Source organism: Crinia signifera, chromosome 4, assembly GCF_055691185.1.
Source record: "Crinia signifera chromosome 4, ASM5569118v1, whole genome shotgun sequence".
Taxonomy (NCBI): Eukaryota; Metazoa; Chordata; class Amphibia; order Anura; family Myobatrachidae; genus Crinia; species Crinia signifera.
Genome location: NC_139220.1, coordinates 112,497,188 through 112,522,802, shown reverse-complemented (window position 1 = coordinate 112,522,802; position 25,615 = coordinate 112,497,188). Strand labels below are relative to the sequence as shown.

General features: G+C 45.4%; 1 long non-coding RNA gene across 1 annotated transcript in view; it reads left to right on the top strand.

Annotated features, from left to right (window-relative positions):
* The window catches only part of LOC146072401 (uncharacterized), a 57,634-nt gene that overhangs the window by 18,512 nt on the left and 13,507 nt on the right, over positions 1-25,615 (top strand). Inside the window, exon 3 of the long non-coding RNA XR_014473110.1 lies at positions 4,164-4,231. This is a non-coding gene — a long non-coding RNA (uncharacterized LOC146072401). The remainder of the gene's footprint in view (positions 1-4,163; positions 4,232-25,615) is intronic.

Below are 25,615 nucleotides of genomic sequence, written 5' to 3'. Positions count from 1 at the left end.
GTGTCAGACTCAGCACTTGTTCAGTGAGCTCAGCCTCTGAGCTCCTCCGGCTCCACACCGCACCTTCCCCTTCCTGTTGCTGTCAGACTCGCTCCCACAAGCAGGCTGCAGCATCCGGTCCCAGCTGCTGCAGTCTGCAGATCCAGGCAGGAGACCTGCGAGATGATGACATCATCTTGCGAGAGTCTCTCTGCACGGAAGCTCCGCAGCGGTGGAATGCCGCTGCCTGCCCTGCACAACACACTACACACAGTGCAGTGTGTGATTGACAGTAAGAAGCCCCCCGCTCACCGCGGCCTCTCCTTTGATGTACCGCCGCCCACGCTCCAAGTCCCGACTCCTGCTACAAGGAACCCGCGCAACGCACTACTTGGAGATAAAAAAAAAAAAAAAATGTTTTTTATGTGTTCTCGGGCCCCGGGCCCCCTGATAGGCCCGGGCCCAGGTAAAATGTACCCTCCCCCCCCCCCCTCTCGGCGGCCATGTACATATATACATACATACATGTTACTGTATCATGATGTATGTAATATATGTGCTGGGTCGATCCCCCAGGGATCGCCAGCGCTGAGAGCATCGGGCGCTGCAGCTAGGAATCACCATAAACATCTATGCACTGTTAAGCCCACCCCCCAGACTACTCATTGCTGGCGATCGCTGGGGTATCGATCCAGCACATACATTACATACATAATTACATGTATATATATATGTGCCTAGCGATCCCTCCCTTCACTGCTTGGTCGGTGCAGCACAAACTGAATTGGAGCATGACACAGGGGTGTGTATGGGCACTAATCTGGGCATTATGTGTAACCATCTCTACTCTGGGCATTATGTATATAGGCACTACTCTGTACATTATACAAGTGCGCTACTCTGGGCATTATGTGTATGAGGCACTATGGGCATTATGTGCAAGTGTTACTACTTTGTGCATTATGTGTATGGGGCACTACTCTGGGCATTGTGACAGCGCAACTACGCATTGTGTAAGGGGGCGCTTCTGTGGACATTATGGGAGTTTTTCTGGTTCACTCGCAAAGGCAAATATGGACAAACTGATATCTATATTGCAGTGTAAAAATAAAGCAGCCAGCATTTACCCTGCACAGAAACAATATAACACCCAAATCTGACTCTCTCTGCACTTGTTACATCTGCCCCACCTGCAATGCACATGGTTTTGTCCATTAGACAGTGAATTTGCCTATGCGAGTGAACCAGAATAACCCTCTATGTGTAACCTACACTACTCTGGTCATTATGTGTAAGCGGCATTATGTATAAGTAGCATTACTGTGGGCATTATATGTAAAAGGCACTATTACTGTTGGCATTATATATATTAGGGGCACTACTGTGTGTAAGGGAAACTAGTGTGTGGTGTGATGTGAATCTGTGACACTACATGTGTCCTACTGTGTGCCGTAATTTGTAAAAACACTCCATACTGTATGTGAACATTACCCCTTTTTTTTATCGTGCGAGCCTCAACCATGCACTGTCTATTATAAGGTATGGGAGGGCGCAAATTTATAGTTTGCAGGAGGGCGCCCAACACCCTTGCAACGGCCCTGTCCGTAACCAGGTTTTTGTTCCAACCAGCCAGATCTGATAATAAATCTGTAGGTGTATGGCCAGCTTCAAGCTATAATTGTTGATCTTTTTCCTGAGCAGTTAGACCTCTGGCATAACTCTCAACTGTCCTGCTTATTGCGGGAATGTCCCGGGTTTTTTAGGACGTTCCAATGTCCTGCCCGGGGCCAGCAGTGTCCCGCAGCGGGGGGGCGCAGTTGGGAGTCCCTCCCTTTCACCCTGAATAGATGCTGTGCGCATGTCTATTCCTGCAGTCAGGGGGGCTGGGGGCATAGCCAGCAGCTCGCGTAGCTACTGGGAATGCCCCCACAGTGGCAAAAACGTTTCAATAGGCCATGCCCATGCAATTTTCGCCCCTGCACTTCTGAGTTTCCTGTTCTCCCTCCTCCACCTGCATGAAAGTTGGGAGGTATGCTTTGGTAACATGCTGTAGAGGGTTGTATTTAACCCTTTTTCTGGCCAATGTGAGGGTCCAATCATGATGCTTGGACCCTCGGGAAAGATGTGCTGCCCACTGTGCCATTGTGAGGTTCTTTACAGCTAAAGTGATCATTATTACTGCCCGATACTGTAGGTAGAATAGGAAAGGGAGGGGGCAGAGTCTGAGCAGGGGATGTGCTATCCATCACAGGGTACAGTCCTGACTCCTGCATTGTGGCAGATAGGAGGGATGGAGCTGTGAGTTCACTCTCCTTGACAGTTACCTATCAATGAGGTCAGAGGTGGCACTACAATTGGTGCAGCATGTGCATTGCCCCAAGGTTCCTGGGATGATTAAGGGCCCGACCAGCAATGAGTTTTCCTCTGGGCCATCACGCAACCATTTTGTACAAAGTCAGATGACTGGCTCAGCTAAGGGAACAGGGTGGGTCCCACTGCCTGATGAACCTGCCCCTTAGCTCAGTGAGGTGGTGTTGACCTTGTATGTGTGAGAGGACATCAGCTTGGCATCTGAGCCACACTGATAGGGGATTCCTGCCACCTGTCAGCATTGATGATCACAGACGCATACTGCACCTAACTCATAGAACTTTGTAATATTACATAGAAACATAGAATTTGACTGCAGATAAGAACCACTTGGCCCATCTAGTCTGTCCCTTTTTTAAACATAAATAGGATAGGTGTCTAAAGATAGACGCAGGGAGAACAGAACGGGTTTTTGGGGCACACTAGTGTGCCCCAAAAACCCGTTCTGTTCTCCCTGCGTCTATCTTTAGACACCTATCCTATTTCAGTTATTTCGCTGAACTTTCTTTGGGAGCACCGCCAACCTAGTACCATATACGAATTTTTCTAATAATAGGTCAAATGTTGGTCATCACTAATTCTTTCTCTATATCTATATTTTTCTCTAAATAAACTCTGCTTGTGACACTTCACCTAGTTATTATCAATACCTTTTTTAAACATGTTACACCAAACCACATTTGATCCTTATTTTTTTGTAAGGATATCAATATGCTTATCCCAAGCATGTTTAAATTGTACTACTGTATTTGCCTCTACCACCTCTGATAGGAGGCTATTCCACTTATCTACTACTCTTTCTGTGAAGTAATTCTTCCTCAAACTTCCCCTGAATCTTCCTCCCTCTAGTTTCAGTGCATGTCCTCGTGTTCTGTTGCTCCTCTTCCTGTGAAGAATGTCTCCCACCTGTACCTTGTTAAAGCCCTTGATATATTTGAAAGTTTCTATCATGTCCCCCCTTTCCCTTCTCTGCTCTAAAGTATACATATTAAGATCTTTTAGTATTTCCTGGTACGTTTTGTGATGTAGGCCATGCACCATTTTAGTTGCTCTTCTTTGTACAGTCTCTAATGTATTTATATCCTTCTGGAGATATGAGAAGAGATATGGGACAGATGTAACATGTGCAGAGAGAATTAGATTTGGGTGGGGTTTTACTTCAAAGTGAGAGCTATATTGCAGTGTAAAAATAAAGCAGTCAGTATTTTCCCTGCACAGAAACAAAATTACTCACCCAAATTTAATTCTCTCTGCACATGTTACATCTGCCCCCCTGCAGTGCACATGGTTTTGTCCATCTAAGAAGGATTTTGTCAGAAAGAATGAACCAAAATAAGGCCCATAGTTACATAGTAGGTAAGGCTGAAAAAAGACTTGCGTCCATCTAGTTCAACCTTTGGTCTATACATAAGACATAATTCACATGTAACTGTTGTCTGTGCTGTCTTGGTTCATTTGTGGCTACTACATAACTTCACGTGCTCTCCGCTTACATTTTCTCCTCTTAAGTGGCCTTCATGTATCTTGTACAGTATAGTTTTTCTTAGTCATGCAGGTATGACAAACCTATTTCCTTTGAAAATAATACCATCGACAACTGTAAGGTCACTGCAGTGCTACCAATAATCATGTAGTCCAATAGTCAACGGGCATGCATTTTGTTCTGCTGGCCATCCTTTCAGAATGATGTACTTTAACACCTTCATTGTGTCATCTGTCTCAGTTTCTTTTCTAATTTTATGTTGTCTTAAAAGAGACACTGGCAGAGAAACTATAATTAAATTAACATATGCTTCAATCTCTTCATCCATCAGACTTCTGGAACCTCCACTTTTGTCCACAGCACAAAAAAGTGTGTCAGCAATGTACAAGTATTTACCAGGTGACAACAGCAATTATACATCATATTTTTGTAGTCTGATAAGCATTCTTTGAATTCTCATGGGACAGTCATCTAACGATTTAGTCATGATAGCTACCAATGGTTTGGGGTCAGTTTCCACTGTAATTACTTGACCATACACAAACTGATGAAATCACTTACATGCATATGTGATTGCTAGAAGTTTATTTTTCTGTCTGAGTGTACCTTGTTTCAGCACTTTTCAATGCTCTAGATGCATAGGTTACTGGTTGCCATTCATCTACATCAGGCATGTCCAACGTTGGCCCTCCAGATGTTGTGAAACTACACACCCCAGCATGCTTTGCCACAGTTTTGCTATTAGAGAATGCTAAAACTATTGCAAAGCATGCTGGGATGTGTAGTTTCAAAACATCTGGAAGGCCAACGTTGGACATGCCTGATCTACATGTTCTTGTAGCTACTGTACATTGAGCTTAGGCCAAATTGTGAAGCATCTCCTGAAATTCTGATTCTTTTTGTATGATCAAATAATCTTAGCCCTGGTTGCTCTGTTATGATCTGTTTCAAGTTTTGCCAAAGTTTTTCTCGTTCATGTGACCATATCTACTTGTTATCTTTGTCCAACAACCATCTAAGAGGGGCTTTTCATTCAGACAGTTTGGAAATAAACTTTCCTAAGTAAGTAATCATTGCAAGGAATCTTTTGACATCGTCTAGTTGTTAGGGCATCCCATGTTTATTATGGCTGATATTTTCCTTGGGTCAGGTCTAATAGCTTGGTCTGAGACCACGTCACTTGTAAAGGTAAGTGTATTCACGCCAAATTCACATTTGTCCGTGATTAGCTTTAGATTCACTTTTTTTGATAAATTCCATGACTTGTCTCAATCTAAAATCATGTTCTTACTTTGTAAATCCCCAGACAATAATGGCATCCTTCATAGTTTCAACACCTGGAATATGTTCAAAACTCATGTGTATCCTTTCGCGATATACTTCTGGAGCAGACAATATTCCATTCGTAGTCGAATAAATCTTTATTGTATTAAATGTATAAAGCATTGAACTGGCCTCATCTATTGTAGCTTCACTTGCCAGAATCCGGAAGATGCGTCCAATTTACTGAACCATTTTGCTCCCCCCATATTGTGACATGATTTTCTCTGGTTGGTAGTTTGAAATGTTCTCGTTTAATAGCTTTGTTTAGATCTCTTGGCTATAGACTTATTCTGAGTTTTAAATTTTTCTTTTCAACGAATACTAAAAAGCTCGCCCATTCAGTGGGCTCATCAACTTTCTGTATCGCCCCCAGGGCTTCCATTCAGTCATGCTCTCCAGGCAAACAACCTAGACCTTTAAACATGTCTCTGTATTCTGTAAACACCAATTTGCAGTAATCTATATTTACCAAGCCAAATTTCTCACAGGAACTTAATCCTAGAATCGGTTACACATCTTTATACACAATCAGTAGAGATGGTTAAACTGCCACTACACAATAGGATCTCACTAGATCGCTTATAAAATGCCCCTACACCACCCCGTGTGTAGGGGCCATTGCAATAGCGATGCGTGGCCTTGCGCATTGCTATCTCCCGGTAACTAATATCCAGCACGCTGGATATTAATTGGTCAGGGCCAGTGTTCTCACCGGCCTTGAGAAACTCTTAAGTACTTGGGGAACTGAAATCTAGTAAAATACATGTTATTGGTGAAGGTATATTTCATTCAGGGGCGTAACTTGAAATTTTGCGCCCCCAAGCCCCCAACATTAATTTAAAAAAAATTACCTACATGCAAATTGCCAGGGTTACTTTATCATTGCCAAGGTTTCCTTGCTCATTGCCAAGGGTTAAACGTGGTTACATGCTCACTGCCAGGTGTTACATACTTGTTGCCAGGGGTTACATGCTTGTTGCCAGGGGTTACATCCTTGTTAGTAGGGCTTACAAATCTGTAATTCTGATCCAAGCAACCAAGCACAATAACACATTGGCTTTTATTCAGATCTGATCACAGTACAAATTTTGGAAAATGGGCAAAACCATGTCCACTGCAGGTGGGGCAGGTGTAACATGTGTAGAGAGAATTAGATGTGTGTGAGTTATTTTGTTTCTGTGCAGGGTAAATACTGGCTGCATTATTTTTACACTGCAATTTAGATTTCAGTTTCAACACACCCCACCCAAATTTAACTTTCTCTGCATGTTACATCTGCCCCACCTGCAGTGCACATGGTTTTGCCCATTTTCTAAACAAATTTGTACTGCGATCAGATCTGAATAAGGGCCATTGTGTGTGACCATGGTGGGGATTATCAAGGTCTAAGTGTGTGGAGAAATCAAAAGTTAATAAGTCCAATGATTCTGCTACAAAGTGGTAACACAAAATGTGGGTGTGGTATGGGGCTCCGACAGTCGGGATCCCGACAGTCATTAGCCTGACATCGGGATCCCGACTGCCGTTGTGGACCCCCACGAGGGAAAATATCGGGTGGCCATCGGGCACCCGGCTGGCGGCGTTTTGACAGTCAGGATCCCAACGTCAGGTAAATGACTGTCGGGATCCCGACTGTTGAGAACGCGTCCGTCACCCCAAATTGTCTTTAACCCATGATTAGTTCTTGATGGTGAGAAACAGTGTGAGAAGTGCAGCATCCCACTGTCTCCTTAATGTAAGGTGCAGATACTGTACCTTGGCTTGTGCAGTGGGTCACTCAGGCAGGGGGGGCTGTGGGGTGGCATGTACATTTGGGCTTTGGGGTTCCAGTGCGGGGGACCCTTACGATGGGTGCCTTGAGAGTGGGGTGTCCTTGCAGGGATGTTCCCAGGAGTCACTCTCCATGTTGTCCACACTGGGGTCTCGAAGGCTGGAGTGGGCAGTGCAGACTACTCACCAACTCCTTTGTCCTTCTGCCAGAAGAGTCATGGCTCTCAGGATGCGGGAGCTCTACCTCACATTGCTGGCAGACCTGCTGCTTAACACTGCATGGCAGCCAGGTCTTTTAAGCAGACCCCATCAGTATTGGCTCCTGCGGCGCGATTGGTACACCACTGATTTCATTATGTAATTGTTGGAAAATACTGTATCTGTTACTCACTAAGATATATTATACGTACTTCGTTGTTTGAGGGGGATTGAACGATGGCACCGGGGAGTGACTACCGGAGGAGGGGGACCCATCGGTGGATCGCGGAGACCCATTGGACGCGGTCAGTGGAGTTGATTTTTAAGTGTGGCGAGTGCAGCGAGCCACCAAGCCCGAAGTGTGGTGAGCGCAGGGAGCCCCGTTAGGGGACACGGATACGGTCCCCTCGCGGGGCTCGCTGTGCTCACCACGCTTCAGGCTTAGTGGCTGGCTGTGCTAGTCACACTTTATAAAATCAACTCCACGCCGATGTGGATACTGGGGGTATGACGTGAAGAGTGGGGATATTAACTAGGGATGTGCACCGGCCACTTTTCGGGTTTTGGGTTCTGATTACCTTGAGGTTTTGGGTTCTAATGGGTTTTGGCAAAACACCTCCTAAGTGTTTTGTGTTTGGATTTTTTGGGTTTTGTGTTCTGATTTTTTGTTAAAAAAGCATAAAAACTGCTAAAATTGCAGAATTTTGGTTTTTATTTTTTGCTCCTACGCTATATTAACCTCAATAACATTAATTTCCACTCATTTCCAGTCTATTCTGAACAGCTCACACCTTACACTATTGTTTTTAGGGCGAAAGGTTGCACCGAGGTAGCTGGATAACTATGATAAGCCACACAAGTGTGCGGCACAAACTCTAGACTGATATGGCACACTTAGCATCCCCTCTAGGCTGATACTGCACACCTAGAATTACCCCTGGACTGATATGGCACAGGTAGCATCACCCCTGGACTGATACGGCACATTTAGCATCACCCTTGGACTGATATGGCACACTTAGCATCCCCCCTAGTCTGATACGGCACACCTAGCATCACCCCTGGACTGATATGGCACGCTTAGCATCACCCCTGGACTAATGCAGCACACTTGGCAGCACCCCATGAATTATACGGCAGACTTGGCTCACCCCAAGAATTATTTGGCACACTTAGCATCACCCCTGGACTGATACGGCACACTTAGCATCACCCCTTAACTAATACAGCACACTTGGCAGCACCCCATGAATTATACGGCAGATTTGGCTTACCCCAGGAATTATACGGCACAGATGGTGGCACCCCTGGACTGATACGGCACACATGGCGACAGGCATGGAATTATACGGCAGACAAATTCCTGCAGTAAAAATAAAAATTTGTATTCTTTTAATTATAAAAAAGAGCAGCACACCTTACTTAGCAACACCCCATGAATTATACAGCACTCTTGGCTCACCCCTGGACTACAGCGCATTTAACAGCCCTTGCAGTAAAAAAAAAAACACCTTATTTTTATTTTCATTTAAAAAAGGGCAGCTCCCCTGGTCTTATACAGGACACATGGGGCACCCCTGGAATTATACGGCACACATGCGGGCTCCCCTGGTCTGATACAGGACACATGGGGGCACCCATGGAATTATATGGCACACATGCGGGCACCCCTGGACTGATACAGGACACAAGGGGGCACCCATAGAATTATACGGCACACATGCGGGCACCCCTGGACTGATACAGCACACATGTGGGCACACCTGGACAAATACAGCACACATGTAGGCACCCCTGGATGGATACAGTACACATGCGGGCACCCCTGGACTGATACAGCACACATGTGGGCACCCCTGGACAAATACAGCACACATGTGGGCACCCCTGGATGGTTACAGTACACATGCGGGCACCCCTGGACTGATACAGCACAAATGTGGGCACCCCTGGACAAATACAGCACACATGTGGGCACCCCTGGATGGATACAGTACAAATGTGGGCACCCTGGACTGATGCAGCACACATGCGGGCACCCTGGACTGATGCAGCACACATGCGGGCACCCTGGACTTATACTGTGCACTGGCAGCAGTCATTTAAAAAAAATGTTTTTTTTTTTGCTTAATTAAAATAATGTAGCCCCCTCTGTAGCACTAGCAGCAGCCCCCTATGCATAAATCATCCCCCCAACATTTCATCCCCCCAGCATGTTTCCCCAGCAGCTCGGCTCAGCAGACACCACGGACACATCAGTGCTGTCTGAAATCACCAGCCTGTTTGAAAATGGCGCCGACTGCCGGGAACTATATATCCCCAGGTCTCGCGAGAACCCGACAGCGGGAAGATGACGTCCGGCCTCATTTTGAACTCAAAAAAATGGCGGCGACCATCGAACTACCTGGATCCGGCCTCGGATCAGGCAAGATCGTGGGGGTTCGGATCTCTAGGATCCGAACCCGCTCATCTCTAATATTAACCATTGTTTAGTTTCAGGGCTACAGAAGCAGTTACGTCGTTTACGTAGGCAGCATAGTGCTGTATTGGTATTCTCAATACAGCACTACGTAAACTGCGTAACTGCCGCCGTGAAACTAAACAAGTACCAAAGGTTTATAGCAAAATCTAAGCCTTTTTCTGTAAGTACCTCAATCCTGAGAGTTTACAGTTTCCTGTACAATAAATGAACCATTATTGTTTGGCAAGTACTGTTAATGGATAATTCCGGAATTGAGATCACCTTCCTACTTATTGATCTTGGCGTTGAAGCGGTAATCTGAGCTTGACTGAGATGGGAGTGCTAGTTTTAAGTTTTTAGGAAGGAAAGGCTGGAATTAACCTGTGGGAGGGGAATTTAGGTTAAAGAACTATGGGGAGGATTAGAGTAAGTATTACTCACAGCAGGAATAGCTGTCAACTGATTGGTGGGCCTCCAGATCCCCAATTAAAATAAGCCAATGCTGGATCACCATGAAGGGTTTGTTGACCTTTCATCAGTGTTGGTTGTGTTGATTGTGACCATGTCGACATTCTCATGTTGACATGATAAATATCAAAAAAATTAAACCCAACACGCAATAAACTTATCTGCTTTCTAATTGTCTTTTCATCTTTTGCTTTTATTGGAATCCGTTGTTTTCTATGTTACTTTCTATACTTTGTTGAATATTATACCAACGTTTTAAGATATCACAGTTAAGATGCCACCAAAATCTGCACCAAAGTAAGTTGGTTTCCTATTCTACAGTTTCTTTTTACTCATATGTTATATTTCAGCCAGTAATATACCTGAAGCTATGTATCATTAGCCACATAATACTGTAGGCTTAGTCCTGGCACCCAGTCAGTAGGTGTTACCCATGCCATTAGAGCAATGCCTGGTGGAGAATTCACATGGATAGCACTAATGAAGCATGCAGCATGTTTAATCACAAGTCATGGCTTAATGTGTTACTATTGTGGCCAATCTGTATATGGTAATTAAATGTTTAATTAGTTTTCCTAGCCACTTGCTTGTGAGCTGATGCGCCCGGCAAACCTTCTACTGATTATCATAATCAGAGCACATGGGAAAGTCAGTTAAGAAGAAAGCGGAGAGTCTCAATTGCTCCAGGGAAGCCTTTAGAATAGGCACAAAGGCAGAAAGGACATCCCTGAGGGCTTATTTGCCTGATGGCAGCAATGCAGCCAGTAAGAAGAGATCACTTATTGTGCAAATGATTTATTTCTGCCATTTAAGGTCTGGAAAGAAATATCTTTATAAAGGTGGATTTTATTTGGACATAACAATGTTGGATGGTCACATTTGGTGTAAATTATGCAGAAGAGATAAATAGAAAGTGCGAGAGCCAATGCTTCTTAAGCATTACATTTGCATCTCATTTACATCCAAGTATATAAAAATGAGAAATAAAGAGAACTAGTACTGTCTCTTTACGCCATTTCCCTGGGATTGGTGCTATATAGAGTCTTTTGGGGTTGTAGCGCCATTGCTTCTGTTCTTCGCAGGACAACATTTTGATGGGATGGAAATACATGACAAAATAAAATCTTGTCCTGTAAAAGCATAGGGACTTGTTCTACCATATGTAATAGAGATCTTCCGAAAGCCACAATAAGATGTCCTTAAAATGTGGAGATCAAAGGCCTGAAAAAATGCAATTACTTATGAATGATTTAAATTAAATTAAAACAAAAAATGAATCCAAAACCTGAATATGATCTGAGACAGTAATAGATTTATTTTGGAAAGTTGTCTTTCAATCCACATAATGGGAAACAGTTGCTAGAACTAAGTTTGCAGACTACTGCATCCTTATTTTTAAGGAATAATGACAGGAAATCTCAAGAATCCCATTTGCTTGCAACCTTTGAATGAGTAGCTTACTTCCTCTTCTGACGCACAATTGTTTTTCTGTGTTATCCAAAACAAGGCCATGTGATTTTCCAGCATCCTTACGTATTACATTTATTTTTTTTCAAACCCTGCTACTGTTTGTTACACAAGGTTAGACAGGGCACAACACTTAAATTCCTCCAATACAGATGAGGAGCAGCGTCAGTCTTTAATTATATAAAATATAGCATTGATAATAATAATTTAATTTATATAGCGCTTTTTCTCTAATAGGACTCAAGGTGATATCTCTTAGATATGTACCCTAGTCGGAGGAATGGACAGACAAAAAGTCCCCTTCACAATAAATCCCATCTGTTTATTTTTTTTCTCACTCTAAAGGTCGGCCATACACTATGCGATTTGGGCACAATTTCACCACATTTGGATGAAATTGTGAAATCGGGCCAAATTGGACATATAGACATCCCGTCAGACCCGATGCGTGGTCCCGTGCACATCGGATCGGAGTCGGGAGGTCGGACCTGCTGCACATAAGATTTGCTAAATCTTATGTGCAGCCCGGAGTCGTGCGGGGGATGCCGGCTACCAGAGAGCCGGGCGGAGGGAGCAGCGCAGGGAGCCAGGCAGGGGAGGAAGCCACTGCCATCAGCCTCGCGGTGGGAGCAGAGGACTTAAAAAAAAAAATCAGAATACACATAACGGTTTTGAGTGTGGCAAAAAGGGGGCATGGCCTGATTTCAGGGGTGTGGCTTAACAGGGGCACAACCCTCCCTCCCAACACTACCTCAACCCATCCCCATTCCTCCCCACCCCACCCGCACACCACAACCCACAGTACACACAATACACCATGCTGTGGGAGCATACAGTAAAAAAAAAAAAAAAAAACAGGGCCAGGCAGGAGGGGGGAGGGTGGAGGTGTGTGTGTGTGTGTGTGTGTGTGTGGGGGTGACGGGGACAGATTACCTGTGTGCACGCTAGCCGATGCCGCAGCTGCAGCACAGGAGGGAGGACGGAGAAGGAGGACACAGAGGGAGCCGCCCAAGGTCAGGTGGCATGCTCCGCAAAGGACCATGGGACTTGGAGGAGCTGGGTGCAGTTGGGCATGCGCGCAGCCCTCCCGAGTCCCGTACACATGTTTTAAAATCCGGGCAGCGGCAGTGACTAACTATTTAAAGCCACAGACGCCGGGCAGTCTAATGGGTGGTCCGCATAGCGTCTATTCTACTAGATTGGGGGTCTCCCAACTGTCACCCCCCGCAGCGGGACAATGCCTGCCGCGGGTGGGACAGCGGGACAGGACCCGAAAATCGGGACTGTCCCTCCAAAATCGTGACAGTTGGGAGGTATGCGGTAGCATCGCGGCGGTTGGCAGACGAAGGGCAGCAATGTATATTAATACATCCCGCCCTGAGACACTTAACTAAGGGAGGATAATTACAGTCACAGTGGGAGAGCCAGATTTGAGCAGTAAAGTATTATATTGTACTGATTGTACTCAAGGAAGAAAGAGAATTTGGCTCAATTTCGAACACAAGTTACCTCAGAAAAGTCTGCTTATTGCACTGAGATAGTGACATTATTTCTTCACAACAATAACAGTACTGAGGGAAAGCACTAAGTAGTTTTTTTTTTTCAGAACAGTTTTTATTGAAGTTTGTCAATATAACAAATATGAAAAATATGAAAAATATAACATATGATGACTATATCATGTACATTGCAGTGATGTTATTACATTTTAGTACATTGGTGAATAAAGCATAATACATCTTCCATTCATGTTTGGGATTCTGTTATTTCACATTGGTCTGTGTATATGTGACTTTAGACCTCTACAGAGGGCGCTATCAGTGCAATAACAGTTATCTCCCAAATTTATCTCTTCCCTACCCCTGCTGTCAGGCGTAGTAAACATTTTAATACATGTACATGTATCTTCAACTCTAATTCGGATTCACCAGTAATCCTAATTAATATCATACTATAGTGCTAAATTCTATCAACCTTTCTAAACCCTCCCCCCTGAATTGTATCGCCCCTCCCCCCTTCCCTACCCTCCCGCGATCAGGACTCTTAGCATCTTAACCTTCAGTCAATGTTCTGAGCAAATACCAGGTCGTACCTTCAAATATTTTCATAACCTGTTTCCGCGCCTCATCCTCCAGGGATTCTATGTAAACACCCCATTTGACATGGAAGTTTTTAACTCCTTCCTCTACCATAGGCAGAGTGGCTCTTCTGTCAAAATACAATAGCTGTGTCAATGCTGCCTTTACATCCTGTAGGAAAGGGGGGGGCGAAGTGGTCCAATTGCGCAGGATAACTTTTTTAGCCACCGTAACAATTATAGTTAGAAACGGGGCTAGCTCAGTTTTCCGGCCGTGTATATTCCAATTTGAAAAATTGGCACAGAGCATTGCTAGGGGGTCTTTAATAAGACAGAGACCACATATACTGTTGATATACCCCATTACTTTGTCCCACAATTTTCTAATTTTCCCACAATCCCACATGTGGTGAAAAAATGTAGCATTGGAAGCTTTGCATTTAAGGCACATCCCTACTTCTCCTGGAACAAAATATTTTCTTTGAGCTTGTGATATGTATGCCCTGTGCAATGTTTTGATGTGCACCTCTTGCAACATAGCCGACCGGAGCACCTTTAGCGTTTTCTCAATATGCCTATGCAACACTTCTACCGAAGTCACCTCCGGGATGTCTGTCTGCCATTTAGGTATCATGGCCGTCCAGACCGTCTCCGGTGATGCTGGCAAGATGTCCCCATATAGGTATTTTAATCGATAGGGCCCAGTGGAGCTTAGGGCAAACACCTGTTGGAATACATCTATTTTGTCCTGGGGTAACATAGGGCCCTCCTTTGATTGTATAAAGGGCCTGACCTGGAGGTACATGTAAAAATCTCTATTCGTTAGCGAATATTTTATTGTCATATCCTGAAACGAAAGGAGTTGGCCCCCAGGGTTGAATACATCCTTGACCGCTATTATGCCCTGTCTCTTCCATCTTTCATCATTTACACCTGACATCCCAGGAACGAAACCAGGGTTACCCCAGAAAGTATCATATTTGGTATTTTGATGACTTCGGTTCAAGATTTTGTTGATGGATACCCACGCGGAGTATGTATCCATGAATAATACATTGCCCTGGATCTGCTGTGGCAATTTGGCCCGTGTAACGTGGAGCAGACCCGCCAATGAAAACGGCAGTACGATATTTTCCTCTAAGGCTTTGTGTGTATAAGAGCTAGAGCCCTGGAGCCAGTCCAGGATGTATCTCATGAAGACTGCCTGGCTAAAGGCTAAAACATTTGGTATTCCCAACCCCCCCATCAGCCCTCCTAAGGTGTGTTTTGTGTCTGGATATGCGTGGTTTCTTTCCCTGCCATAGGAAGGAGAAGAAGGCCTTGTTGATTTTTTGTAAGTCCAGTTTAGGGATCTGTATCGGGAGCATTTGAAGGCAGTATGACAATTTTGGGAATGCTATAGCTTGTAGTACTGTGGCTCTTCCTAATAGCGAGAGCGGTAGAGTTTTCCACGCCTCTAACAGTCTTGTTAATTCTGCAATGATAGGGGAGTGGTTACATTTATATAAGTCTTTAATATTGCCCGGTATATTTATACCCAGATATTTAATCGATATAGTAGTAAACCTGAAAGGTGACGTGACCTGTGGGGGGATTTCGGCTATTCGTGGTCCCAGGACTTGCATGATTTCAGATTTGTGGAAATTTATCTTATATCCCGCAAAAGATCCAAATCCCTCTATAATGTTTCTAATGGCTGGCAGCGACTCTGCTAAGTTGGACACAAATAGAAGCTTGTCGTCTGCAAAAAGGCTGACCTTCAGTTCCACAGTTCCCAATGTAATACCCCTGTATTGCCGGCTGTCCCGCAACGCTATCGCCAGCGGCTCCAGGGCCAGGGCAAACAGCAGTGGGGACAACAGGCACCCCTGTCTGGTCCCTTTTTGTATTAGGAATGGGGAGTATATATATCCATTGCACGCCACTTGTGTATAAGGTTTAGAATATATGACCTTTATAACATCTACAAAAGCTGGGGGAAACCCAAATCTTGCCATTGTCTCATAGAGATGGTCCCAGGTGACCAGGTCAAACGCCTTTTCAGCATCCATGGAAACACGACCCGGTCACCTGAGCCTCCCTCTTTTCCCAGTCTCTGTATCACCGCCAGCAATTTGCGTACATTTACCACTGAGTGGCGACCATGTATAAATCCAGTTTGGTCCTCAGAAATAACTGTTGGCAAAATGTATTTAATTCTTTCAGAAACCATTTTTGTGAACAATTTGTAATCCGTATTTAGAAGTGATATGGGTCTGTACGACCCCGGGTCTTCCGGGTCTCTGCCCGGCTTCGGAAGTACCTTTACTACTGTGGAATTGAAATATAGCGGAAGCTCCTGGCCCTTAAGTATGGCATTAAAGACCGTGACCAGTGTCTCACCCACTTGACTCTAGTATTTTATAGAATTCCCCCAAGTATCCATCTGGTCCCGGTGCCTTAAGGGGTTTGAGCTTGGATATCGCCTGCATCACCTCGTCTAGCGTTATTGGTGCCAAGAGGTGTTCCGCTGCTGTATCCGAAATCCGGGGCAGAGAGACAGAAGCCCAGAATCTATCCCTCTCCTCCCCATTTATTTCTCCCTGGGAATATAGTTTTGAATAGAATTCCTTTAGAATTTCTATCATGTCAGGTCCCCTGTTTACCCTCTCATCCCGTGGGGTCTTAAGGGCTTTTATAAACGTGGAAGCTCTAGTACCTCTCATCAAGTTAGATAATAATCTACCGTTTTTATTCCCGTGCCTATAAAACTGGAAATTAGTGTTATTTATACAGGCCGCTGTCTGGGATTCCAATAGGGCGTCGAACTGATTTTTAGCCTGCATATATTCCTTTTTATTATGCGGCGTGGGGGAAGCACTATATACAGCATAAGTGGATGTTAACAACTCCTGCACTTCAATTATATCTGCTGATCTCTCTTTACAGTATTTTCTCATAAATGAAATGATCTCCCCTCTGATTACTGCTTTGGCTGCCTGCCACTGCATTAGTGGGTCTGTCTCATGTTCTTTATTAGTATGCATATACTCCATCCACTTGGCCTTCAGGGCGTCCCTGAATGTCTTTGAAGACGCTAGATAGGAGGGGAACCGCCATTGGCGGTGGGTCCCAACATCCAGGGTCGTCTCCACCATTGCCCATATCATGGAGTGATCTGACAAGCAGATCGGCTCCATGCCTGATTCCAGTAGGCGCCCACTGTGGCCCATGGACAGGAGTATGTAATCTATCCTAGACAGTGTCCCATGAGCGGCCGAAAGGCAAGAGTAGTCCCTGTCAGTGGGGTGCAGCAGTCTCCAACTGTCCACCAAATGAAGCTGGGCCAAAAGCTCCCCTATGCCTAGTGTAGGTCAGGTGGGTTGTTTCCTGGGTCTAGAGGATTTATCTAAGGATGGTTCTGCTACAATGTTGAAATCTCCCCCCATAATAAGGCATGAGTCTGCATGAGGATATAGCTTTGTTAATAGTCTAGCAAAAAAATTCTTAGAATATATGTTAGGCGCATATAAGTTGCACAAAATGACCTGTTCCCCCTGTATTGACATCTCTACTATCACAAATTGCCCTTCAGGGTCTTTTATAGTCTTGGTGGTTATTGCTCCCAGTGTTTTCCTTGTTAGAATTGCCACCCCTCTAGCCTTTGAGGTAAACGATGCATAAGCTTCTACCTTAAATCCCATAACGCCCAGTTTCTCATGCTCACCATCAGTGAGATGAGTTTCCTGAAGTAGGGCTATGTCTGCCTTTTGTTTTCTGAGGTACAGGAAGAGTTTTTTCCTTTGCACCGGTGAATTGATCCCTCCAACGTTCCACGAGCACACCTTTACATTAGACATCGCACTTTTACAGTAGGATTTTCCCTATCTATTGATGCCTCGAGTCCTGATCCCCACCCTCCCCCCCAAATCCCTTCCTGAACCAATTTATGCATAGAAAACTAATCAACATTTCCCTCCCCCCTCCCCTCTCCCCCCAACAAGTAAAAATTCCCTCGAGAGTAGCAATTCTCTCATAATCTTCAAAATATATTTCTCTACTTTAGCAGTGAAAAGAGAGAGCTAAGTATACTAAGTCCCTCCCCCACCAACACAACTCTATCGGCAATTGCCTAACTTCCTTTAACTTCTACGCACCTGGACCAACGTGCCTAAGCCAGTCTCCCGGGCTGCGTAGTCGGGCCGGCACCCCTTATATTAAGAAAAAATCTACTTTTGGCATAACCAACCGCGTTCCCCACATCAACATAAAAATATCATACAATAAGTTTGTATTACTACCACTAAGCTGAAACTTATTCAAAAGGCAGAAAAAAAAATTGTGTTCAGTTAAGAATCACATCAATAATGGGAGCTAACTCCCCATATGTAAGCTTTAGTGCTATGTAGCCATGAGACTATTAGCCTCAACTGTCTCACATATCATACTTGTAGCGTCAGTGCTGGGCATTGTCAGTATTTTCCATTCGGAGGTATGCTCTTGCATCAGCCGCCGTGGAAAAGTCCTTATATGTGTCCCCCTCAAAGACCCTAAGACGGGCCGGGTACAGTAGTGCAAATTTTCTTTTATCAGTGATTAGGCGGGAGCAGATGCTGGTAAACTCCTTCCTTGCCCTAGTCACTTCGGCGGAATAGTCCTGAATAAGGTGTAGCTTGTGACCCTCCCATTGGAGCGACTTCTGCCTGCGCAATGCTGTCCATAATGTTTCCTTGTGAAGATAATTCAGGCACTTAAATATGGTGACTCTCGGTCTGGTGTTAATCCCCTCCTTCTCGGGTTCCAACCTGTGGGACCTTTCTATGACCAAATCTGTACAGTCACTTTCTACACCCAGCAAGGCGGGAAGGGTATTGCGGATGAAATGGTGCAGAGCCGGCCCCTTCAATGTTTCTGGGAGCCCCACCAGTCTTAGGTTTGACCTTCTTGACCGATTTTCAAGGTCGTCGACCTTATTAGTTAATGTATAAACGGATTTCTGGAGGTCAGCGTTGTGAGCCTTAAGCTCCTGTATATCATGGAAAGCTGCTCCTATTTGTGACTCGTTTTGAGACACCCTCTGTGTTAATTGTGACATGTGTCCTTTTAGGTCTGCAAAGCTCCTGTTGAAAGCCTCAGCCTGTTCTCTAAACATGGGAGCTATTGTTGCTTTTATATCCCTCACCATGTTGCTATATGCCACATTGTCCATGTCCTACTCCCCTCCTCCCAGGTCTCTTATCAGGCACTCAGGTGTGCCTTGCAATAAAGTTGTGGGTGACCCTGAGTACCTGCTGCTGTGTGTAGTTGCTGGTGCGGGATCTGCCTTTCAGCTGTGTGCTGTGCGTCTGTGTGGGTCCCGTCAGAGGCAGGGGAAGGAGGTGCGGCCGCCATCTTGGGCTGGGGTTTGGCTGTGGAGCGGCGGTTCTGGCGCTTCGTCATGTGAGAGAGATATCTCTCCATGCACTGCGCCCGACTCCCTCTATGTTCCGGTGCCCGCTGAGGTACTTGGGGACCGCGATTCAGCTAGGTAGGGGTGCCGCCCGCCTCGCCGCCCACGGAGCTCCCTCCTCACACGTCCGTTGTGGCTGGAGCCGGAACCGGAATTCTTCCCTAAGTAGTTCTTTCTAGCTACTATCATACTGAACACTATTCTGAGCTACATTCAAGAGATTTAGTGGATCAAACTTCCAATTTAAGTATTCTAATAGACAGCTTAATTTATTGATTATATTGAGCTACACTCTGTAACCATACGGAGGGTTATGTCACATGTTTCCTGTCAGTCAGAGCTGCAACTCAGTGATCGTCAGAGAGAGAGAGAGAGAGAGAGAGACATTTGAGCTGCAATAAGATGATAGGTTTAAATCCACAACTCTATTCACTAAGCTCCAAGTTGATTAAACTGAAAAGTGTTATTTCTACATAGAAAGTGCCAGCCTATTTATCTATTAACAAGTTAAAGTTTATTAGCTAAGTAAAACAGTACAGTCCTTGGAATCTAAGCAGACTTATAAACACATACCTCCCAAGTGTCACGATTTCAGCGGGACAGTCCCGATTTTCGGGTCCTGTCCCGCTGTCCCACCCGCGGCCGGCATTGTCCCGCTGCGGGGGATGGCAGTTGGGAGCCCCCCCAAGCTGATTGAATAGACGCTGTGCCGCGCGAGTGTCCCTATTCCAGCAGCCAAGAAGTTGGGAGGTATGTAAACACATCCCAAGAGAGAGTGACAGCTTCAATGACAGTACAAGCCCACATGTAGGATACAATATTGCAAAGAGGAGAATATTGCCTTTGGTATTAGAGACCCTGTGGTGGATTACAAATACTTCATAGAAGTTATACTCCTTTGTTCGTCGGGAGGCTTGCCATTTTTCACTTACCTTTCACCTGACCTAGGGAGCGCGTGCACGCGCCGGGAGCGTGCGTGCATGCTGGTCACATGCACGCACGCGCTCCCCTGAGCACTGGATCCCGCCCCCTAGCTTTAGTTTTTTCTACAGGATGGAGGACTCAGTGTCTGTCTCTGCAACAGACACACTTTACCAGTCCCCATCCGTCAGCAAGTTGTCCAAAATGCTTAAAAAGAGGAGACAACAGGTATCTGAGGACAGTTCCTCCTCAGAAGAAATTATTATTAAGAGAAAAAAGTGCACAGCCCCTGTCTGCTCTGAGGAGAGCAGGGACAGCTCTCAGTCTGAGAGGGAGCCACCTGGTGGTCAGCAACAGTCTCCCTTAGTGTTTCCTCAGAAAAAGGTGAGGAAAGACAGCATGAAAAAGAAACATTCAGACAATGTTTCTCACAGAGACGCCCGTACGGGTATTGCCTGTAGTCGGAATACCCAAATGGTGCGTGACATACCACCATCTTCTGCCCACGGTCGGCACAAACACACTGCCTCTGAACGGCAGCATTCGCTAACCCAGTCCCATAAGGGTTCTAGCAAGCAGGATGTACTGCCTAAACCTCACGATTATAGTGAGACAGAAACCCCTCAGGTTACTCTAACTCAATTCTATAATCCTGTAATTCTTTTCTGCCCTTTCAGGCGCACCAAAAGGCCAGAAGAAGCCACAGGCACAACCAGCTAAGGAAAACAAGTAGATATGTCTGGCTCATTCGCCCACTGATTCAAGTTGACCACTTGGTCCTTCTTATTGGACTTTTTACTCTATAGACAGTATATCTGGTTCTAGTTCGTCCTTACCCGTTCTTGTTCACTTATGTGATTATTTTCAGTAAATCTTTGTTGCACCTATCTTCTCCTTGTCTAAAAACTAAAGCTAGGTGTAGGATCCAGTGCTCAGGGGAGCGCACGCATGCACGTGCCGACGCCTGGACCCGCTCCCTAGGTCAGGAGAAAGGTAAGTGAAAATTTTTTTTACTTTACCTTTCCTGCGCAGTCGGGAGGCTTGCCAGCCTAACCCACCAGCTGTTGCTAGGTGGCAATCCTATTCCCTAGAACAAAGAAAGTTTGCAGGTCATAAATTCCCGCAAACGACTGTATTATTCCCGTACTCACCTTACAGGACTCAGGTGGCCACAGTAGTGACTTAGGAAATCCAGCAACAAATATGTGGAACGCTACAAAATAATCCAAGCGCTTATATTTTTTTAGAACTAGTGTACACTTGCAAATACTTATATTATTGCGCAATAATAATTCAAGGTTAATTAATATCTATTTATTTATTGGTGTTGGAAACTTTTCTATTTCCATTGTGTCTGAAATGAAATGTGTTATATGTTTTAGCATACTACCTTAGGAATGTATAATATTTTTATTACAAGGAGGCATCTCTGAAGTATACTAAGCCGGAATACTCTGCAAACGTTCCAGTCAAATAAAACATTGGTGGAGGTTGATGCCCTTGTCTCAGCTATGTCTGATGTGTGTATTTATTTAGGGCAATGATATTATTGTTCTGTAAATGAGTTGTAACTTTAGGGGTTACTTAATCTGTCTGAGAGTGATTCCCCAAGTTCGCCCTAATATCATCATCTAAATATTCCGATAGTTGTACCCTATAACACCAAATCTTGGGGTGGAGGCACTTGATAGCACCTACACATACTCAGTGCAGAAGACAGCGTTACACAAAACCCAAAATGCGACAAAGTGGCCGGTGCACATCCCTAGTATGAACCAGAAAAAGTAGCAATTTCGTTCATTATACAGCACTCTCGGCTTTACACTGAATGTGAGTGCCTCATTACAGAGGTGCCACTTCGTAAATGTAGTACAAAGTTACTGTGATTGCCTGGTAAGATCATCTAGCAAGAGCAGACATTGAAAGCTCCGCCTGGCACATAGATAGTGGGCTTCAACGCTCACGGAATGCGTGCAACTGCTTCCCCCAAGGTTATCCATCAGCCCTTATTGCCATGTCAACCTTTTGATTGTGTCGACTATTTGTCTGTGTTGACCTTTTCCCATTTAGCCTTTTGCCGTCTACCATTCAGGGTCGACCTAAACACTGTCCATCATTTTCGGTCCACACTCAGTAATAAATCAGGGCAGCATCAAAGACATTTTAAGAAAATGACCTCTCCGTAGAAAGACCAGTTGGTTACACATTACTGCATAGCATAGCATAATATAACCTTCATAACAAGAACTGCACAGGACCAACTCGTAGGTGTAAAACAACATCAGTATAATATGCATACTAGTTATTTCTTTGGCATAGCTAATGCATATCACCAGAGGCGTCACTAGGGTTGATGTCACCTGGTGTAGTCTCATGGTGTCAAACCCCCCACCTTTCCTTCCTATGGACCTTTTCCACTATCACATGACATGGAATCCTCAGTAATGTTTACTGTATGTACTAGCAGGGCCGGTGCAAGGCACCGGAGCGCCCCAGGCGAGTCGGGGTGGGGGCCCCCCCGGTGCCAGGGGGGGTGGTACCTGTGAAAAAACGTGCGTCCCCGGCGTCCCTGCTGAGCGCTGGTGCGTGCAGGGGTGTCCGTGCCGCCGGGGGAACCTGCGACGCTGTTATTGGGTGTAAGCTGGCCGCGGCATATGGGGAACAAATAGCGCTTCCCGCGCTAGTTATTTTCTATTCACTGTAGGGACCCCGCCGGCCGCGGCCAGCTTACACACAATAACAGCGCCGCAGGTTCCCCCGGCGGCACAGACACCCCTGCACGCACCAGCGCTCAGCAGGGACGCACGTTTTTTCACAGGTACCGTTCGCTAAATGCTGGAGGTGAGGGCGAACTGCCGCCCTCCAGGTGCCGGCGCCCTAGGCAAATGCCTAGAGCTGCCTAGTGGTGGCGCCGGCCCTGTGTACTAGTTTTGTAAATTATAGTTCTTACTATATATCAATGATAATAGTGATATAAACCGGCTAAAAAAAGTATACCTTTTAAACTACAGTATCATATGCACAGTCTAAGGAGGGGGGAGGGTTAAAACACTGAGAGTGAAAAACGGCCGTTTTCCCTTCCCCCTGCCGTTTCACCTTATCGGGATATCCTATTGGATCGCCGATAAAAAGACCAGCTTCGACTGAAAACACACAGGTTCAATGAAACCTGTGTGTTTTCACAAAGTCGTAGCCCAGGGCTTGAAGTGGTCATGGAGAGGTGGTGGAACTCTCATTCCCTGCCAACTACCCCCCATCCCCCCCCCTCAGCAGGCGGAGACAGGGTTGGTACTAGTGTGTTTGGTGCACCCTCCAAATTCTAAATTTGTTCCCCATATGCCAAATGCCACAAACCAAAAATGTCCATGGCCACACAATAGTACCCCCAGTTCAATTTATGTCATAGCATAGAACAATCCTATTCACATTACACAATACACATAGTGACCCTTATTCACTTTAACCTCACATGGTGACCCATATTCACGCTACACTACATGTTGTGACCCATATTCACATTACATCTCATGTAGTGACCCATATTCTACCTTTTAAAATACAGTATCATATGCACAGTCTAAGGGCGGGGGGTTTAAAACATTGAGAGTGAAAAATGGCCGTTTTTCCTCCCCGCTGATGTTTCGCCTTTTTTTATCGGGATATCCTATGGGATCGCCGATAAAAAGACCAGCTTCGACTGAAAACACACAGGTTCAGTGAAACCTGTCTGTTTTCACAAACATGGTGAGTTGTTCACCTTCCAAGAATGTCACCTCTGTCGCGTTCCGAGCACTCACTGAAGCAGCCATCACTATCAGTTATTCCCCTCAGAATGAATCTTACAGGGACTGGGAACACTTACGCAAGTTCTGACTGACTATGCTATTTCCGTAGCTTAAGCTTATTCTGAAATCATAGCTATGGTAACTAACAAACGTCCATCCATATTCCATCCATATTAACTACTGAGATCGCATCGCATCGCATGCACCGCACGGCACTAAAACAGAGCATGAAGTGTGGCGAGTGTAGGGAGCCCCGCGAGGGGACGCGGAAAACATGTAAAGTAATCCGCGTCCCCTCGCAGGGTTCGTTACGCTCGCCAGGCTTTAAGCTCGATGGCTCACTACGCTCGCCACACTATATACAATTGACTTCACGCCGACGTAGATAGTGAGGGTATGAAAAGGTCAGGAGGACGTGTTCCGCCGCCGCTCACCACTCTTCGGGGTGCTGTGGATAATGGGGGGGGGTGCCTAAAAATCACATTGCATGTCATTGCAGTGTAGTAAAGTTAATGGCATTGCACCCTATAAAATCGAATTCAATCGCATTGCGATTTTGCGTCAGGTGCAATAGCATGCGATGCGATAAGCCCGGGACGAGAGAGCAGTGAATAAATTACTTAGGAAGATCGCATCGCACGCATCGTATGGCACTAAAACGGGACATTTGATGCGATTTCCTTACGCTGAATAGCCCACTAAGCAAATTGCTTAGTGGGCGCCCTGGTACTACATAAGTACCCAGGTAAGTAATATTCTAAAATTGCGTCCTCTGCTTCCTCCACACAGAGCGCCACAGAATGATGATGTGTGATATCTTTAGACACACATCCACCCGTGACACTGTGCGGGATGGAACAGAGACTCAAAATCAGGCGCACATTAACCAATACAATTTCCTTAAATAATTATAAAGTGTTACACTTGCAGCTCTTAACTGGGGAGTATCTGCAAAACCCCAAAAGTAGATAAAAATTTTCAAAGAATATCACAAGAATATATAAAGAGCGCAATTGTGACACTGGAATTACTGGTAAAAAATATGTTTTTTATTTTTTGTTAATATAATATCTTGATCTTTATAATTAGCACACACCTAATCAATAGGCAGACAAGCTAGTATGCCATCACATTTAATACATTATACATATAATAATAGCAAGAAAAATATATATAAATAAAATACAGTTTAAATGAAGGACATGGACATCCAATAAATTGTTAGGCTGGCCAGCTCAACTTTAACCCCTTCCCGACATTTGACGTACATTTACGTCATGGTCGGGAAGCACTTCCCGACACATGGCGTAAATGTACGTCATGGATTTAAACTGTCACCGCGTCTATAGACGCGGTGACAGTTTCAACATGTCTGCTGTCCCTGACAGCAGACATGTCCGTGCATGCCCAGGGGGGGCTGCGATGCCGCCCCCCCGTCGGCGATCGCTGTGATTGGCTGTTCAGTGTGAACAGCCAATTACAGCGTTTTCCTGTGTCACCGGCGAATAACGTTCGCCGGTGACACGGGATCAGAGGTGATTGGTGCTGTAAAGTACAGCACCAATCACCGCGGGGTGTAAGGGTGACACTGGTGTCACCCCACCTCACCCCGCCCGCCCCCAAAGGCCGTGATTGGTCCGTCGGACCGACGGACCAATCACAGCCAAGGAGGGGGATTTAAACTAACGGTGACTGCACTGCAGACGCCATTCCGGTCTGGAATAGCGTGCAGTGCGGTCACCGTACCCCCCTGCCGCCATACTGACCAGAACCTTGCTCCATACTTGCTCCATACTTACCTGATCGCTGCTTCATCACTGCTTCCTGGATCCTGTTGCTACTTGTGCCTTCCTGTGAAATTGTGCTGCTGCAGTGTACTAGCTAG